Source organism: Scylla paramamosain, chromosome 10 (assembly GCF_035594125.1).
Source record: "Scylla paramamosain isolate STU-SP2022 chromosome 10, ASM3559412v1, whole genome shotgun sequence".
NCBI classification, from domain to species: Eukaryota; Metazoa; Arthropoda; class Malacostraca; order Decapoda; family Portunidae; genus Scylla; species Scylla paramamosain.
In genome coordinates, this window is record NC_087160.1 from 8952501 (window position 1) to 8967901 (window position 15401).

The following is a 15401-nucleotide window of genomic DNA, read 5'->3' on the forward strand; positions in this document are numbered from 1 at the left end:
GAGCTGCCATGTATATTTGAGAAGTAGCACTCAACAACCACTGTATGGCTTTGTTACCTGTACACTTTCTTCACTGAAACATACAAAAATTTAATCTGCTGTTTACGGTTTCCTGCAAGGTTTTGACTGCATAGATTGTACACAAAAAACTAACACTGTATGCAGCACAGTGCCACTTGAATAGCAACACAAGGAGGGAAGGAGGGAGGCGGAGGCCCACCCAGGCAAGTATTTCGCACAACACACAACTTGCATGTTAATTTATTGAAAAATAAAGGAAAACATAGCATATGTATATAGAGCATTTTTTATTTAGAATTATATATATATATATATATATATATACCTTAATTTGCAGGACACCCTGTACATCAAACATACACATATACATGCAGTCAGGTCCCTATTAATTGCCTGCATTAAAGTAATAGAAGAAAATTATAGTGGGTCTCACTGGGATGAGGCAGACCCCCAAAAATTTAAACTAAATGTTTTTATATATACTTTATTTGAGAACTTTAGAAACGCAAGTTCCTCCTTCAGGATGAGCCATCTCCGTTCTCACTTCTGACTGGATGAGGGAATTCAGTAATAATGTGCACTCTACAGCACTTCATTTTTCTACAATAACACATCTATTACCTTCAGCAGTATGAAAGTAATCTATTCATGTTAGACTAAATGTCTTATGACTAGGGCACAAAATCCTGTGAGTGAGAAAATGAAATGAGTCACTCAGTAGTGCCTGTGACCCATTTGAGGTCAAACAACCCAAGGGGATTGAATGGGACCCCAGGGATTACACCACCACTGGCCAGACCAGTGCCTTCAGGTGAGGTGGTGGGGTGGCAGGCACACTGCTGTCATATCAAATTGTCCATAAACTGTATTGTTTAAAATAAGTTTTGCATATTTTTTCCTGGTTCAGAATTAACTTCACTCTAAAGTGTGAGACTGAAAGAACATATGCAACATGAGAATATACACAATGAATTCAAGCAAGGAACAGTACAGCAAGTAATGGCAATGCCTGGCAGGGCAGGGAAGATTGGGGATATTCAAGGTCACAATGTGACTAAGTTGTCTTTAATGTATGTGTGTGTGTGTGTGTGTGTATGAGAGAGAGAGAGAGAGAGAGAGAGAGAGAGAGAGAGAGAGAGAGAGAGAGAGAGAGAGAGAGAGAGAGGACATTCACTTTCATACAATCAAATTATGCTTTTCCTGACCCTTTTCTATTTGCTTCTCCTGGTCCTTTTCTATTTCCTTTCTTTTCTTTCCTTTTCTTTGACTTTTCCATTGGTGGAGACTCAAGTAGGGGATTATTATTAGCATGTGGAGGACAGCCTCTGGGAGTCACCAAATTCATTGTAAACCTTCTGTCATGGCCCAGGAATCCATCACCCAGTAAAGATGAACCCAGGCCCTGATCTTTCTCCACCTTGCAGAAGAGGCATATGTTTCTAAAGTTCTTAAATAGAGTATACCTACAACACAAAAAAAAGTTATGCATATAAATGAAGGTAACTTGAAAGGAATTCATAAAACGTCAAAAAGTTTATGAATAGAAACCAGTAAAGTACATTAATAATCAACAGAAAAAACACACTAAGCTTTATCACCCCTTATCTTTCCCAGTTGGTATTAACATTCTCACCATCTTACCATGTTAATTGGGTGCAAAGTTATACCCTTAATTACTAAATGTAAATGAGAAGAAACATTAGTTTTCTAATGATGGAAGCAGGAACTAACTTAGCATTAGTGGCAAGGTTGACAGTAGTGCCAGCAGTGGCCCACTCACTAGCATTACTGCAGGTGGCAGGGCTGGTAGCAGCAGCGATGACAGCTTGCTCACTAGCATCACTGTGGGTGGCAAGAACAAAGCAAACTGACCCCTCAATATTAGAAAAGACTTGTGTTAGCATATTGCATATTAGTGGTGACCTGGACACATATATACACACACACACACACAATAAGTATATATATATATATATATATATATATATATATATATATATATATATATATATATATATATATATATATATATATATATATATATATATATATATATATATATAAAAAAGCAAAATATTCTTAATTTGAATAGTTACAGTGATTGGCTGCCAAATAATTTGTGTGCAGTCTGTTATAATGGACTTTCAATTACGGAAGATCCTGTATAACTAACACCCCCCAAGAAAACAGAAAAACTGATGAAAGCAAGAAAACTATTTTGATACATTTATAAAGGACTGAAAAGGACCCCCCCCACCTCTCTCTCTCTCTCTCTCTCTCTCTCTCTCTCTCTCTCTCTCTCTCTCTCTCTCTCTCTCTCTCTCTCTCTCCATGAAGTGGAATTGCAATAGGTTTGCAACACTATTTTGTAATCATTGTTTATAGTTTTCATTATTATTATTATTATTATTATTATTATTATTATTATTATTATTATTATTATTATTACTACTATCATTATTATTATTATCTTATCATTATTGAAACATAATATGTAGCTTACCTGCAAAAAGTATCTTGTAATGCAAAGTGGATTATCTTGTATCACAACATTCTTTCTTTACATACATTTGTCTGAAAGGAAAATGTAATACCAAAACAGTAAGCAGAAAGACAATATATATATATATATATATATATATATATATATATATATATATATATATATATATATATATATATATATATATATATATATATATATATATATATATATACCCTTCTTCAGTCATTCATTGAAGTATGAGGAGGTTTTGATTTTCATTTATAAATTATGAAAAATGCATATCATATACATACCTTGTAACTTATGTTACCTGGACCGGTCAGCTTGGTGGAATTCAGTGTCCCCTGGAAGGTACTGATGAACCAACCACCAGAGCCATCGTGTGTCAGGTTATACAGTAGTTGACAACTTATACCTAATATGTGAGTGCAACTTTATTGTAGAAGCTTGTTTTGCATTACTTTATTGATTAGAAACAAACTGTGTTATGTATGGAAGATATTAATCTAACACTTCCTTGAAAAGGTGCATTGACACAGTGTAGCAGCATGAAGGCTGATGTGCTGGTCACTTGTCTGTTCCAGTAGTCCACATGCAAACTGTGTTGCCTTTGTGCCTGATTTGGAAGAGCAAGTAAGATGTACAGTGTACATGCAAGTCTTATACCAATAAGTTATGAAGGTAGTGAGATAACTGTACAGCATAAATAAGTATATAGATATATACAGTATATATATATATATATATATATATATATATATATATATATATATATATATATATATATATATATATATATATATATATATATATATATATTGCCCTTTTCATTGTAATAATAAAACACAAGTAGCCTTGCCTATGTTCAGTATTCATCATGTCCAGTTTCAGTTATATTTATTTTCATATATGAACTTTTTACATTTTATATGCACAAGCTGTCCTTCATGTGCTGAGTATGTTGAAAAATTGAATTGAACATCTTCAAATTAGACTTCTTGAACTGAGCTGCCTTTGCTTGTTGCACTCTAAAACATCAAAATATTTATTTGGATATATAACACATGCTGGTTTGATATCTTCAGTGTTGTTTTAACTCATCTCAAGAGGCTAGTCAAAATTATGTGTACAACTGAAGAAATAATCTTGTGTAGGTTGTAAGAATATGCTAATTTTGTAATAAATATTATTTATGAGAGTACATACATTTTGACATTGCCATCAGCCCAAAAAAGGTCAGGGGTATGGACAAAAAACTGTCATGACAAGAGTTTCTTAGTCAAAGACAAAGATGCACTGTTATTAAAATGACTCTTGTAATGGTTATCACTTTAGTAGGAGCAACCCAGTCCTTGGCTTATATTAAATTCATCTTACAATATTACTGCTATTATAAAAATTCTCTTGATCTCTAGAGGAAAAAATTTGTGTATCAACTGGAAACTGTGTCTTATAAATATGTAAGATAGGGTGTAAGGTCTCCTGCTAGACTTTCATAATAACCACTGTCCCAGTCCTTAGAGCAGATCATAGTGGAAAGAAAAATAATGCACTGCAGCAAAGCTATGCAATATTTTTTTCAAACTACAATCTTATTTCAAATTTGCCTACCTTACACTCTTTCTTCTTAGGGAATAATTAGATATGTTTCCAATCATCACATGGAAACCCAGGATTATGGGGTTCACTGTAACTAGACAGCTTCAAAGCACAAGCTCACAAGCTTACCATTGACATTTACTTGTGACTCACTACCCTAAGTGACTGGCTAACAAGAGAACAATTATGAAAGCTTAGCCAATGACAGATGACCAAACTGTAGAGAGAGTGAGTGTTCATAGACTGTACACAGGCTTTGCCAGTTTAGCACCTGTAACCTCCTGGACGTGTTGACTGTGTGATGATTTACTGTATGTCTATCATGGGAAATCAATAACAGAAACCAAAGGATAAGATCATTAATAACATTAGGAAATTATTGTGATGTGACTGCGTTGTGTGCCATACTGACGTCTGTTCTGCCAGTCAGTTCTTAATAAAAGGGTTGATAATTTCATGTTTAATTACCTTGGCCTGCTATTACTAAATATGTAATTTTGAAGATAAAACTAATTTTTGAAGAACTTATCTGTATCACATACATGACACTAAGCTGTTCTCTGATCAATTACAAAGAACACAGTACAACAGTGAAGCTTGCACTCTGTGTTACCATACCCCACTGCCAGAAGGCAGGTAGGGAGGCTCCACCCCACTCCTATCTTGACTTAAGTTCTCACTCCTATGTTGACTTAAGGCTGAGAAAATAAAATAAAAGGGAGCTGTCTGATGCCACTTGCAAGGGGGAGGTGAGAGGTCAATACTATGATACAGGTATGTTCTTCAAAAATTAATTTTATGTATGTTCTTCAAAAATTTATTTTATTCCCAAAATTAATTTGTTGGAGAAACCGTTACCTAGATCATATATACAGCAAGACTCACAACATAAGGAAGTGGCACAAGAGTGACACTAGGTGGAGGGGAACACAGGGGTGAATGTCAAAGGTTAGTAGCATAAAACCACAGGCACCATGTGACTCACCATCATCGGTGGAGGCTTGATGAAGTGGAGCCTGCACATACAGTAAGGAGAGTAACAGTCAGTCTGTCAGTGTGGTCTCCCTAGAGATCAGGACAGGAACCTTGGTGTTGAGACACCAAACTGCTCCCAGCAATGACAGGACCCAAGGAATAACTGTCATATGTCCTCTGCACATCCCTCAAGTAGTGGTCAGTGAACACCAAACTGGCACTCCACATTGTTGCCACCAAAATCATCAGAAGAGACAGATTCTTATGCCAACTGAAAAATGTGGCAACATTCTTAATACTAGGTGCAGTGATAGTGAAAAGTGGAAGGTCCTCTCTGGCCAGCATGAGGTGGGAGTCCTTGATGAGCTCCCTGAGGAAGAATGACATGGCATTCTTAAATAAGGGACGAGTCCTGAAGTGAACAGACACAAAGAGATCCCTGGGTCTGGGATGTAAGCATTGTAACTTTCAGATAGTGCTTCAGTCTTCGAACTGGACAGCAAAGTCTTTCCTCCTCACCCCCAACAAACTCCAAAAGATTCTTGAGAAGAAACTCCTGAGACAAAGGATTGGAAGAGGACATGGTCTTAGTGAGGAACTCCGGTACATGAGCTAGTAGGGCATCACCTCCCTGGAAAGCTACTCAAGAGGAGAAAACCAAAAGCTCCCCATGTGTTTGGTAGTTGCCAAGGCAATATGGAATAGTGTCTTTTAGGTGAGATTCCAGAAGGGAGCTGTAAGCAGAAGCTCAAAAGGTGGACCACAGAGAGCCTTAAGGACATCAAGGTTCCAATATGGCACACATGGCAGCTCCCTTGGAACCTCTATCTGGACAGAGCAAATCAGACTGTGCAGATCTTGGTCAGAGGTGATGACCAGGTCTTTATGAAGACACTGCTGAGCATGGAAAGGTACTATCCCTTAATAGTTGAGGACATAAACTTTGTGTCAAAGATATAGCAAGAAAATGACAAGCTTGGGAATGGAGGGTCTTGAAAAAGCACCTGCCATCCTGCTTACACCACCAACAGTAAATGTCCCATTTGTGTTGGCAGAATAGAGGAAGAAAGTCACTGGGCACTAGCAATACAAGATGACACACCACGTGAGAAACCTGTGCCATGTGAATCACACAAGTCTCCATGCAGTTAGATGTAGTGCACAGAAATTCAGATGGAGTCTGTGGAAATGGGGGTGTCTGAGAAGATCTCTCCTGAGTGAGAGTCATCTTGGGACATTGATCAGGTCAGGAATTCTAGAAACCATTCTCTCTACAGCCAACAAGGAGCTATCAGCATACTTCTTGTTCCCCTCAACAACCATAGCTTCCTGAGGATCTTTGGTAAGAATAGAAAGGAAGGGAAGAGATATACCTCCTGGTGGTCCCAGCTCAGAAGCACGGCATCCATTCCCACAGCCATGGAATCCAAGTTTGGCAGCCGCAAGTCTGGGCAAGTCATAAACATAGGTCTTCACACAACTGGTGGTGGAGGGTACACTTAGTGGAGACACAACTTGTTTACATCAACTCAAGCTGTCAATCAGGACATTCACATACTGAGGGAGAAGGGTGACATGATGAAGCTCCACCCATCAAAGCACTTGCTGAGTTTCTTTGTTCAACATGAATGACCCAGTGCCCCCTTTCTTCTGTTGGTACAACACTGCTGTAGTGCTGTCTGAGAAGATGGCCACTGTCTTCCCCTGCAATAAGTTGGAGAATTCTTGGAGACCTACTCTGATGGCTCTAAGTTCCTAGAAGTTGATAGATTTCTTCCACTCCCAGGGTGACCACAAGCCCAAAGCTTGGAGGTCCAAGACTATTGAGCACCAGCTTTCAGTGTTCACATCCACATACACAAGGAGGTTGGAGGCTAAAATCTTCATAGTCTACCCTTGGAGGTGATTCCCCACCAAAGACCACCACTAAAGCTCAGTTTGGGTGAAGCTGTCCAGAGGAAGAAGATGCAAGTCCAGTCCCAATGACAGTGAAGTTGGAACCAAAGGAGTCTCATCTGTATACAAGTTCTTGGGGCCAACAGGGTCAGCAATGACAGGTGCCCCAACAGGTGTGGCCAATTCAGAGCTGGGGTGGACATTTGGGAGGTGAACTCCTCCATTAGCTGGAGAAGTCTTCAAAGTCACCAAGTGGAGACATTCCCAAGTAAAGAGCAATTTGACTCGGGACCAGATCTGACTTCTTGTAATTGACCGTAATGCCCAGGGCCAAACACAGTGCCAGAAGAGTGTCCCTTGACCTGAATGCTTCCTTCTTAGTCAGGGAGAGGATGAGCCAGTTGTGTAGGTAGCGAAGCATCCAGGCCTTCAAAGCATGCATCCATCCTGAGACAGGAGACATGACTTGTGTGAAGACTTAAGGAGCTGTGGGAAGGACAAACCAGAGTACCCTCAATTGAAATGCTTGCCCTCTCTATACAAAACGGAGAAATCTGCAAGACTGAGAATGTACTGAAATCTGAAAGTAGGATTCCTGCAGATCCAGTGACACCATCCAGTCATCCTTCCTGATAGAAAGGAGAACCAAACTGAGTCTCCATCTTGAATGGAATCCTATGAACAAACCTGTTGATCCATAACAAACCTATTATAGGATGCCAAGCTCATGAGGCCTGAATCACAGATAAACAGCTGTAAGATCCCAGTTCCCAAGAAGCTAGTTCTATTGTACCCATGGCAAGAAACTCAACCTCCTAGTCTAAAGCAAGTCCCCAAGAGTTGCTAGTGTAGCTTGCAAAAGGGGTGGGTGAATCACTGAATGGGGGGATGGGGTGATGAAAGGAATCTGACAGCTGTCCCACAGGATCATTATCACCCAAGCCTTTGCCCCTAAGGAACTGCCACACTTTCCGTTTTTGGGTCAGACAGCCAGCTGTTTGAGGGATCAAGGGACACAACTCCTATCTCCAAAAACCCCAACCCTTACTTCTGCCCCTAAAGGAAGGTTAAGTAGCCTTGGAAGCTCAATCATGATGCTGAGGGAGGCTTTGCCCTAGAACAACAAGACATATTCAGTGGCAGTGCATGAGCCAGGTGAATATACGGTCCCTTTTTCTTCAGCAAAACTTGAAGGGCAGAGGCCTTCTCTATTTGGGATACCATGTTTCTGTCTGAGCACTGCCCCAGCACTGCCTTGATCATGTCCTCGAAGATGTGCTCCCAGTCTACTGGTGAGGTCATCAGGCACCTCTTGTCCTCAGGAAGGAAAGAAAGAGAACCTCACAGTTGCACTGTGAGGTTCTCTGAAGAATGTTCCATGGACTGCTTCAAAGATCTAAACATTTGGTCTAACAGGCTAGTGGTGTCCTTGGAGAAAAGACCTTGCTCATCAAGGTATTTCCAAACAGCACCAACCACACAGACATAGCATAAGGAGCAGATGGAAGATTCAAGCCACAACACATCATCCATGAAGAAAGGAATGGTGGCCTTCCTTGAACAAGCCATTTTACCTTCAGAAAGAATTGAGAAGGACACCTGGTAAGGCCACATTCTCTTAGACAGGCTGGATGGTAGTGATTTTGTCCAGAGTGATCATACACCCTTGCCTCCACTGCCTTGGTAACGACCTGAAGGCTGTCTGCCCACTTCAGGGTGTTAGAAGACTTGGTAGGAATCCTCAGTCCCCAAACCTCAAAGGGGGCTGCAGTCCATCTAGAAGGCAACTCCAAATTATCTTTGGACTACATGAACAAGTAGTCCAATATATGTAAAAATCCCACATTTACACCAGAAAAGTCTATCCTCAGAAGAGTTAGCATTAAAAAACCCTGAGTTTTTTTTTTTTTTTAAATATTTAACATATCAAAATTTAGTTCTGTATCATATTGACAAGGTCTATATATGTACATATACATAAAAAATATAAAAGTAATCAAGCCTGACCCATTCATTTCCTATACAGTACAAGTTAACACAGGTTTTGCCTACCCAGACTGAACTGTATCAACATGACCTAAACAAGTGTCTGATCTTCATTAAAAGAGTGTCAAAATCTTTCAAGATCTAACTCCTCTCATGACTTCTGGCATTTAGCCAAAAACAAGTCCAGCAACTTTGCTTCTTCATCTTTCCCTCCTTTATTTCAACCTGATGGCACCACTGCCATCTCATCTATTTCTAAAGCTGAACTCTTTGCTCAAACATTTGCTAAAAAATTTACCTTGGATAATTCAGAGCTTGTTCCTCCCTCTCCTCCACCCTCTGACTACTTCATGCCACCCATTAAAATCCTTCATAGTGATGTTTTCCATGCTTTCATTGAGGGTTTAGCCTCAGAAGGCTTTTAGACCTAGTGGGGTCCCTCCTATTGTTCTCCAAAACTGTGCCTCTGTGCTTGGACCTTGCCTAGTCAAACTCTGTCAACTCTATCAACATGTCCCCAGGTCAGACTACTCTTCTGGTATTGACCCTAAGTGTTTTGACACTCCCCTAAACTTTTTCTTCAACTTCTGCAACATTCGCAATCTTAGATCTAATTTTCAATCTGTAGATCATCTCTCTACTAAACCTCATCTTCTTTTCTTCACTGAAACACAAATGTCTGAGGCAACTGACAGTAGCCCCTTATCTGTTCCCTCCCACTTTCTTTATCCTCATTTTCAATCCACACCTGGATGTTGCATTTATGTGCGCAACGACAACCTGCTCTTGTGCCCATGCTCTTGAATCTTCCAAGTTTTCCACAATCTGGCTACAACTACAGTCACTCTCAAACTAAATTTATCTGTGCTGTATACTTCTCACCTAACTCCTCTGACTATAAGAAATTCTTTGACTACTTAACTTCCAAACTAGAGCACATTCTGAATCTCTTCCCTCTTGCAGAGATCCCATTCTTGGAGACTTTAATGTTCACCACCAGCTTTGGCTTTCCTCTCCCTTCACTGACCATCCTGGTGAACTAGCCTTCAAATTTGCTATCCTCCATGATCTAGAGCAATTTGTGCAACACCTTACTTGTTTTCCTAACCGTCTTAGAGACACGCCCAACATTCTTGACCTTTTCTTAACCTCTGATCCTTCTGCTTATGCTGATACCCTCTCTTCTCCATTGGGCTCCTCCAATCACAATTTCCTATCTGTATCTTATGTTATCACTCCAATCCCTCCTCAGAATCCCCCTAAATGGAGGTACCTCTAGTGTTCTGCCTCTGCTAGATGGTGGGCACCAAGGAGGTATTTTACTGATTTTCCTTGGAATGACTACTACTTCCGTGCCAAATGCATAACAGAGATAATAGTGTCTTGCATGGAGGCATACATTTCTCACTTTTTTTCTCAATCTAAACCTTCCAAACCTTGAGTTTGGAAGGCTTGAGTTAAGACAGCCTGTTCTCATGCTATACATGATAGAGAGGTGGCCCACAAAAGGTACTTAAGCCTTCCATCACCAGAATCTTGTGCACTTTATATTTCTGCCCAGAACCATGCCAAGTTTGTTCTCCAACTAACCAAAAACTTCTTCATTAATAGTGTCAAAATCTTTCAAGATCTTACTCCCCTCATGACTTCTGGCATCTAGCCAAAATATCTCCAATAACTTTGCTTCTTCTTTCCCTCCTTTATTTCAACCTGATGGCACCACTGCTATCTCATCTATCTCTAGAGCTGAACTCTTTGCTCAAACCTTTGCTAAAAACTCTACCTTGGATGATTCAGGGCTTGTTTCCCCTCTCCTCCAGCCTCTGACTACTTCATGCTACCTATTAAAAATTTTCACAATGATGTTTTCCATGCCCTCACTGGCCCAAACCCTCGAAAGGCTTATGGACCTGATGGGGTCCCTCTTATTGTTCTCTGAAACTGTGCTTCCATGCTTGCACCTTGCCTAGTCAAACTCTTTTGTCTCTATCTGTCAACATCTACCTTTCCTTCTTGCAAGAAGTTTGCCTACATTTAGCCTGTTCCTAAAAAGGGTGACCGTTCTAATACCTGAAACTAACGTCCTATTGCTTTAATATCCTGCCTATCTAAAGTTTTTTTAATCTATCCTCTACTGGAAGATTCTTAAACATCTATCACTTCACAACCTTCTATCTGATTGCCAGTATGGGTTCCATCAAGGCTGCTCTACTGGTGATCTTCTGGCTTTCCTTACCGAGTGTTGATCATCCTCTTTAGAGATTTTGGTGAAACTTTTGCTGTTGCCTTAGACATATCAAAAGCTTTCGATGGAGTCTGGCACAAAGCTTTGATTTCCAAACTACCCTCTTACAGCTTCTATCCTTCTCTCTGTAACTTCAACTCAGGTTTCCTTTCTGACCACTCTATTGCTGCTGTGGTAGACAGTCACTGTTCTTCTAATTCTATTGACAGTGGTGTTCCTCAGGGTTCTGTCCTGTCACCTACTCTCTTCCTATTATTTATCAATGATCTTCTAAACCAAACTTTTTGTCCTATCCACTCCTACACTGATGATACCAACCTGCTTTTTCCCACATCTTTTTGTAGACGTCCAACCCTTCAGGAAGTAAACAGTTCTCGCAGGGAAGCCACAGAACACCTGACTTCTGATCACTCCAAAATTTCTGACTGGGGCAGAGCAAACTTAGTACTGATTGTTCAATGCCTCCATCTATCAACTCGACACAACCTTCCAGACAACTATCCCCTCTTCTTCAATGACACTCAACTGTCTCCCTCTTTTACACTGAACATCCTCATTCTCTCCTTTAATTATAATCTAAACTGAAATCTTCACATATCTCTAGCTAAAACAGCTCCTATGAAGTTAGGTGTTCTGAGTTGTCTCTGCCAGTTTTTCTCACCACCTCCCCAGCTGCTAACAGGGGCCTTATCTGTCTATGTATGGAGTATGCTTCACATGTATGGGGGGTTACACTCATACCGCTCTTTTAGACTGGGTGGAATAAAAAACTTTTCATCTTATCAACAACTCTCCTCTAACAGACTCTTCAGCCTCTCTCACTGTTGTAATGTTGCATCCCTTGCTATCTTCTGGCGCTATTTTCATGCCAACCACTCTTCTGACCTTGCTAACTGCATAGGTTGATAGAGGTTCACTGACATTTATTAATATGGCTAGCAACGAAGTAGGACGTGATGAACATCTTCCTGTGTGTTGTGAAGGATGTTATATGTCCTATGGGGATTTTGTGAGAATGTATTTCAAAGATTGTGATTGTTAGATTAGGTTATGCTAGGTTAGGTTAACGTCCTAGCGAGGGGGTTCCAGGGGGATGCAGCTCCACTAGCTAGATTAGATTAACATCCTAGCGAGGGAGGTGTCTAGGGTAGGTTAGATAAAGGTTAGGGCTAGGATAGGTTAGGGAATTTCGAAATATTAAGGTATGTTTCCTTAGTTTTTTTTTTCTTTTTATAATGCTCATATTTCACTTATTTTCATCCCCCCAAAACCCCCGATTCCCCACAGGCCTCCAAGCTTGTTTGAGGGGGGGGGGGAATGGGGAGGCGGACTTCTTATTAAGAAATACCACTTGGTTTATAAATCATATACATATCTAGGGATTTTTCTTTATAAATCTAGAGAAAAATCCCCAGCCGTGTGTATGATTTTTTGGCTACATTTATCACCAAACTTCACCAGTTCGCCTTCCACACCACACCCGAAAACCCCGCATTCCCACATGTTCCCAAGCTTGTTGGGGGGATAGTAGAACTATGGTGTAATTGTAAAAATGTATACCATATACTGTTTTGGCTGAAACGACTTTCTGGGGAAGAGAGTTCTAAAGTGTAATTCCTCTGACACTAAAGAACCGTTTCCGTACATCTAACTGTGTTTTCACTTGACCAATCTTGCAATGTTTACAACTCAAGATCAGCTGTTCACCTGTCTCCAGCATGTAGGTATACACCTGCGATGATCTTTGTTCACATTCAGTATGGTACCAAAACTCGCACATCTCACAAGAGTTGGCCTTATCATCATCGGTCACCTCTTGTCCGCATTCTCCGTATCTGCAGCCTTCCTCGCTGTCTTTTGTGGGTTATGTATGGTATTACGATTCTTGCTGCCTCTCCGCCATGCGCTTCTTGCTCCTCCGAGTCTCTCTTGTATTCGTATCCAGTATGTATTCCCGTATTCTGCATTTCTCTCACTTTTGATCGCAGATTCGGTCGCTGCATATGCTGTTGACTGCTGCGTTACTGCCATTGACTCATTTTCGTTATAAATTAGCAATAAAAAAAAAAAAACTATATAGGAGCACTGGGCACACACGTTTGTCTGATAACAGCGGCATCTTAAACCGCTGCCTCCTGGTCAAAGACTTAGCATGCTTGACAAAAGTCAGCCTTATCATCTGACTAGCCGACACACTCAGACCACTGAACATCTAAGGAACAGACATGGCCGCAACAGATGTCACAAACTGTATAAAAGTCATAAAGATCACTACTCATCCTTTTGCGGCAGCGTGTGCAGGGCTTCATGTAGAAGACCTCTCCGTAACCGCCGTGTCCTCACGCTCTCCGTAACTTCCCACGGTTAGGAAAGAACCCAAAACACAGAGTTAAATAGCAACATCCGCTACCTTGGAAAAACAAAGACAAAATAAATTGGCTCTCACTGCCCGCCTCCTGTCGGTAGGCTATGGTAACACAGGGCGCGAGTTTCAATGTTTTACTGCGTTCTTCGTAACTGTTGTTGGACTTATCTCCAAGATGGTCAGGAATACGAAAAGTGTTGCACTAATTGTTCTAGATCATGAAGGAAAACAAAATTAATTAAAGGCTAGTTCACCAGGATGGTCAGTGAAGGGAGAGGAAAGCCAAAGCTGGTGGTGAACAAAGAAGTCTCCAAGAATGAAGATCTCCGAGAAAGGAAAGAGTCAGGATGTGCTCCACTTTGTAAGTTAAAGATTTTTTTTTTTTTTATAGTCAGAGGAGTTATAATAGGTGAGAGGTATACAACACGGATAAATTTAGTTTCAGAGTAACTGTGTAGTCGTAGTCAGATGATGGAAAATTCGAAAGATTCAAGAGCGTGGGTACGAGAACACAGTAGGTCGTTGCGCACATAGGCGCAACATCCAGCTTTGGATAGAAAATGAAGACAGAGAAAGGAGGGAAAATAGAAGCTACTATCAGATGTCTCGGACACCTGCTGGTCAGTGAGAAAAATACAATGAGGTTTAGTAGAGAAGAGGTGGGATTCTACCGACTGAAAATTAGATCTTAGGCCGCGAATGTTGCAGAAGTTGAAGAAAAGTTGAGGGGGTGTCAAGACAGTTAAGATCGATACCAGAAGAAAAGCAGTCCGACATGGAGACATTTATGATCCCCTCCACAGATGGGGGACTCCGAGGCTGGTGTAGGAGTCACCATAATAGATTTTGAATCCTGAGTGTAGAGTGTGTACAACATCCCGTAATCAAGTATATACTCGTATATATATATATATTATATTACTATCACACACACACACACACACACACACACACACACACACACATATATGTATATGTATATATATATATATATATATATATATATATATATATATATATATATATATATATATATATATATATATATATATATATATATATATATATATATATATATATATATATATATATATATATATATATAAAAGGTGAGCAGGGATACACCGGAGTTTCTTTCTTCGTTTATTACTTGCGCAACGTTTTACCTTTTCAGAAGGCAACTTCACGCTAAAAGACAGATAAAATGAATTTTATCTGTCTTTTAGCGTGAAGATGTCTTCTGAGAAGGTCAAACGTTGCGTAAGTAATAAATGAATAAACTCTGGTGTATCCCTGCTCACCTCTTCTGTAATTAAAAAATCTAATATATATATATATATATATATATATATATATATATATATATATATATATATATATATATATATATATATATATATATATATATATATATATATATATATCTGAATGTGTGTGATAGTAATGGGGTGCCAAGATAAATTTAATAGAATAATTCCTCGAAATATAATTCAAGAAAACTCATCGGTAAGCATCCAGGTGTCATACAAAATTAAGGGTTATTGGCAACTGCTCTACTCAGCAAAATGCCAATGGAATTCAGCCTTAATGGCTTAACTCAGCAGGACCCTTTAGATATACTCTTAATCATTTGAAAATTTTTATCTGCTGAGTACACATTTTCGTCATTAAAGGAAATACAGAGTGACTTTATCGTGTATTTGTATCAATGTGTGTGTGTGTGTGTGTGTGTGTGTGTGTGTGTGTGTGTGTGTGTGTGTGTGTGTGTGTGTTCTCGTGCATATATTCGTCCATGTGTGTGTGTGTGT

General features: G+C 39.8%; 1 protein-coding gene across 2 annotated transcripts in view; it reads left to right on the top strand.

Moving 5' to 3' along the window:
- LOC135104204 (protein lin-10-like) overlaps nt 1-4578 on the top strand; it is a 185787-nt gene extending 181209 nt beyond the window's left edge. For both annotated transcript variants that reach the window (XM_064011320.1, XM_064011319.1), the window contains one exon: nt 1-4578. This exon is cut by the window's left edge and continues 2750 nt beyond it. The gene's annotated coding sequence lies outside the window, so the exon portion shown is untranslated.
- Nucleotides 4579-15401: the final 10823 nt, after the last annotated feature.